The sequence below is a fragment of the Echinops telfairi genome, unplaced genomic scaffold (genome assembly GCF_000313985.2).
Source record: "Echinops telfairi isolate 266 unplaced genomic scaffold, ASM31398v2 ScPeMD7_2573;HRSCAF=3158, whole genome shotgun sequence".
NCBI lineage: Eukaryota > Metazoa > Chordata > Mammalia > Afrosoricida > Tenrecidae > Echinops > Echinops telfairi.
The window spans coordinates 6212105-6217573 of NW_022106471.1; the positions used below are offsets into that span (position 1 = coordinate 6212105).

General features: G+C 40.3%; 1 pseudogene; it reads left to right on the top strand.

Moving 5' to 3' along the window:
• The first annotated feature begins 3501 nt into the window (after positions 1 to 3501).
• Positions 3502 to 4424, top strand: LOC101639880 (annotated as a pseudogene).
• Positions 4425 to 5469: the final 1045 nt, after the last annotated feature.

The window sequence follows — 5469 nt, forward strand, 5'->3', positions numbered from 1 at the left end:
CTGGTTTTTGAAATACTAGTGTCCTAACTTCCAGTGTGGCAGCAACATGCAAATCACCACGGGTCAGCAAACTGACAGAGGATGGGAACCATGGTGTGGAATGTACGAAGTCCCAATTTAGGAAAATCCAACGTTGTAAAACATTACATTGAATGCTAGAAGACAGATTGTCTTGGCATTAGCGAGCCGAAACAGACTAGCATTAGTCCCTTTGAATCGAATACGCATATGTTTGGCTATCCCAGGAATGATAAACTGAAGAGGAAGAAGGCCACATTCATTTTCTAAAAGAACATTTTAGAATCTATCCTGAAGTACAACACTGATTCGATATTATTTATACCCCTACCAGAAAGACCAGCTAATACTAGGATTATTCCAACTTATGCACTAAGCACTTATGCAAAGATGAATAAATTAAAGGTTTTTATTAACTTCTGAAATCTGTAATTGATAAGACATGCAATCAAAGTACATTGCTAATTACTGGTATTGACAAGTGAAAGATGGAAACCAAGAAAGGAGGGTCAGTAGTTGAAAACGATGACCTTGGTGATAGAAACAATGCCAGAGATCACATGATGGAATTTTGCAAGACTTAAGACCTAGTCATTGCAAATACCTTTTTCCCTCCAGCAATATGGCAGCTTCATACACAGACCTCACCAAACAGAGTCAGGAATCAAATGGATTATATCTACATAAAAAGACAATGCTCGATATCATCAGTTAGAACAAGGCCATGGGACTAATTGTAGAACAAACTACCAACTGCACATCTACAAGTTCAAGTTGAATCCGAAGAAAATTGAAAAAAATCCACAAGAGCCAAATGAATAGAAGCCTTTGACTTGTGGTATGGGTGAAGAGTGTTGACAACACCACCGACTAGCAGGGGAATGAGGAGTCCTGGTGGCACCGAGGTTCCATGTTGGGCTGTTAACCCTAAGGTCAGAAGTTCAAACCACCAGACGCTCCACCGAAGACAGGTCTTTTTACTCTCATAAACAGTGACAGTCTCAGACACTCCCAGGGGTAGTTCTATCCTGTCCTATAGGGTGGCTATGAGTTGGCAGTGAGCTTGAATTTTTGGAACACAAACACAAAAAAAGTCTGTCTTGGAAAAAATAGAGATAGAATGCGCCTTAGAAGTAAAAATGGGTCATGCTTCATCCTATGCACTTTGGACATGTCATCAAGAGGAGCCAGTTCTTGGAGGAGGACACACATCATAGAGCACCATTGGAAAAGAGAAAGTCCCTCCGTGACGTGGAGCGATACAGTGGCCGTAACAATGGGCTGAGTCGCCAACAATTGGGAGGATGGCGTAGGACCGGGCAGTGCTTCATTCTGTTGTACATAGGGTCGCTATAAGTCAGAACTGACTTGATCACATCTAACAGAACAGCAGCTATATATAAGTATATTATATAATATAAGTATCATGCCTTTTTAATTTAAGATAGAACACATAAAATAATGGTATCATCAAGCCTTCTTTCAGGCATTCTCCTAGGAGCTTTATATTCATTTTCACAATACGGAAGCACAAGAGGTAGCTCTTTCAACTATTTTAATTTTACAGATGGGATGCTCAAAGCTTGAAGGGGCCGGCTAACTTGCACAAAGTCCCAAAGTGGTGCAAACCTAAGCAGGCTTCACTCCACGCCACCCCGAAGACATAAAATGGGCTTTCTGGGAAGTTGGTCAAGTTAATTTCGGTTAGCCTTTAACTAGGATTGTAATTCCTGGACGCTGGCCACTTCTCTGATATCCACTAGTGACTCCCCCACTTTTACGATATCTTGGCTTTGGAGGTAACTGTCGCCTCTGAGCACTCTGTCTTAGAAATAATTGGCCCGAACACAAAGAAAGTTATCCTCGATTTAATGAATTCCAGCAATCCATCATGTTCCTACCCCTTCCTTGCTAATTTATTAATAACAATTACAACAAATTTGGCATGCTGTATCAATTCTTACATTTTCTCTTTACCTTAAAATATAGTCCCTGGCGCTCTTAAAAGGTGATGCATTAAAATTTATGGTTTAATACCAGTAACATAGCTATAGCCAATTGACCATAAAAGCCAACTATTTTTAAGTAATTCGAAGGGCCCATTTTAGTGAATGGAATATTTGCTGCACTATGTCTTTGGAATATTAAGCTCTTCAACTATCCCTTTGCATTCTTGCACTAAAGCAAACCAATACTTTCATATTCGCTGAATAGACGCTGTTCCCTTTGTAGTGTATTCTTACGGATGAAACCAGAAAAGTTTTAAACACAGATAATTGGTCATGGATATGTAGTACTTTGCTCTACTAATTGCCTGAATTCAGACATTTTACACAAGAATTTAAATACTTTCACAAATGTGTATCTCAACTATCAAACAGCATCTAAAACTTTACAGCATTGTTAATTCTTTGGTCCTCACAGTCTAAACAAGTTAATACCAAGATAACAGTGTCGTGCACATGTGTTTATATTGCCAAAAAGCCTGGATGTCAACCAACAGACTTCCTGCACATCACTTTCATTAACTTGCTCCAAGCTCATTCACAATATTAAAAACAGGGTGACCTGCTGTCCCAATTCGTGTGAGCCTGTCTGACTTCTAGTGCTACAAGTCCCATCAAGTTCCTCAGGCCCAAGTTCTTCCTCACGCGTCCTCCCTCCCCAGAGCTAGTCCATATTAACACCGTGAAATCTCTTCTAAAGAGGTGATGAAAGCACCGCTGATTCCCAGTGTAAATGCTTTTCCAAAAAAAAAATGTATTATTCTCAATGTGCATGGCTCATAAGAAATTGCTTCCAGTAGCCAGATAGACCAAGACAGCAGGACTCACCAGCTAAGACTCTGGGTGCTTCATTTCTTCTAGCTGAAAACCAGGATAGGGTGGTAGCCGTGAAAAGGATTCAGACTTTTCAAGAAAGACTAGGGAGGGAAAACTTCAGCCTTTCACCAAGAAAGTAAAGATAAAAGTATTTAGGGTCAGAAAGGAGAATAATTTTCAGAATGTGAATCTGACGCATCTTTGGGACACTCAAGCAGAAATATTCATTAGATAGTCAGATATAAGTCCCTGGAACTGAGACAAGGGGCTGGGATGGAAAGATGGGCTTAGGGCATGAAGTACAGGTGGAAGTTGAAGTGAATAAGATAAGTGGAGGCGGGACCTGGCAGTCTGTGGGTCAAAGGCACAGAGGTGAGGGATGCGAAGAAGGAGGAGCAACAGTCGCAGGAGGAGCCATGTGCCCTGGCACCGAGCGGCCTCGGCCATGGTGTAAGCCTATCTCTTCAAGTACATCATCATCGGCGACACAGTCCCAAGGCTTCCGATGTACAGAAAGTGATCATGTCACCTCTGTGGTGCTTTTGAATTTAAAACATAAAACAAAAGGGGAAATGTGGGAAACAGAACCAGGCAGAATGTGTATGTCGACAAATTGTCTACGCTCATATTTAAGGAGTCCAGGAGACTGAGACTGTGGTGGATGGAGGTCTTCAAGAGGTTTCAGCCAGTGCATGACCTTACTATTGGTGTAGAGTTTGGTACTCGAATGATAACGATCGATGGAAAACAGATAAAACTTCAGATATGTCAGATATGGGATACGGCAGGGCAAGAGTCCTCCATCACAAGATCCTATTACAGAGGAGCAGCAGGTGCTTTATAAGGAGAGATACATTCAACCATTTGACCACCTGGTTAGAAGATGCTCACCAGCATTCCAATTCCAATATGATCATTACGCTTATTGGAAATAAAAGTGATTTAGAATCTAGAAGAGAAGTAAAAAAAGAAGAAGGTGAAGTTTTTGGATGAGAACATGGGCTTATCTTCATGGAAACTTCTGCTAAGACGGCTTCCAATGTGGAAGAAGCATTTATTAACATAGCAAAAGAAATTTATGAAGAAAATCAAGAAGGAGTGTTTGCCATTGATAATGAGGCAAATGGCATTAAGATTGATGAACCCCTCAGGAGCAGTGGTGAGAGTGGCCATACCGGGAGGGTGGAAGGAAGGTGAAGGAGGAAGGGGGAACAGATTACAAGGATCTACATATGACCTCCTCCCTGGGGGACGGAAGTGGGTGAAGGGAGATGTCGGATGGTGTAAGATATGAAAAATAATAACAATTTATAAATTATCAAGGGTTCATGGGGAAGGGGGGAGCTAAGAGGCAGGGGGGGAATGAGGAGCTGATACCAAGGGCTCAAGGAGAGAGTAAATGTTTTGAGAATCATGAGGGAAACAAATGTACAAAAGTGCTTGGCACAATGGATGGATGGATGGATTGTGATAAGAGCTGTACTAGCCCCCAATAAAATGATTTTTTTTTAAATTGGCCCTCAGCATGCTGCTACTAATGCAACAAATGCAGGCAGTCCCGGAGGGCAGCAGGCAGGGTCTTAACTGTCGGCATGGGGCCTCCTCACTTGTTCTTTCACCCTTTCTTCTCCTGCTCAGCTGAGACATGAAACTCTTGGAAATGGCTTTGTGTCATGGAAGACTTTAATCTTTCAAATTCTTACATAACTTTGAATAAATGGTTAATGTTCACCAAATGAGACAAATTTTGGAGATTGCATTCACCTCTATTTACATTTGATTTCTAGGTCACCTGATGTGATTATTTTTGTTAAATGCTGTCTCGTGCCCTTGACTGCAAACTGAATTGTATTAAACCTTACAAAGTCATCGTGAGAATTTGAAATCAGTTTTGCAGAACCTGTGGTTACCTCATGTTTAATATTATAGGCTGGCCTCAAAATTTTGTCAATTTTCAAGGCTATAAGGAAAAGCAGAAGGAGTCAATTCTGTATTTATCATTTACTTTCTGTATATATAGTTTAATAACCTGCTTGGGTATAATTTGCCAAGCTTCAAATTCTTTAATGCATTTGCATAAATTCTATACTGTTTAGAGCTTAAAGCTACAGAATAATTGTTAGGAATTGCTTGGATGCTGAATTTTAAACATTCTGACATTGTTAATGAATATGTTCATCTTTTCTTGTCACCAGTCCAAGAAAAATATGTTTAATGTATATTAAAGGGTATGTCTGTGTTAACCTGCTTTAATGCCAAAAGTTTGCTATTTGTCCACAACTTCCTTAAGACCTCTTGGAAAAGGGTTTGTTCGCCTTAATGAAAATTGTTGCGTAAAAAGGGCAGAGGCAGGGAATTCCTGCATGCGAGCAACTCCAAGAAGAATGAATATGCACTTTCAGATGGCACTTGATGAGTCTTTTCTTAAGCACAATAGTGTTTCCTTTCATGCACCTCATTTCTAAATGCGTGTTGTTGTTGTTTTTAATACAGGACAGTGTTTCAACCCTAATGTACAGTGACTGTGTAACATCTGTCTTTCGGTGACAACCTGTAATCTTTAAAATATAATAAGCATCTTGTCTTTTTTCAAGAATACATGACAATAAGCCTACCAGAGGGGAAATTC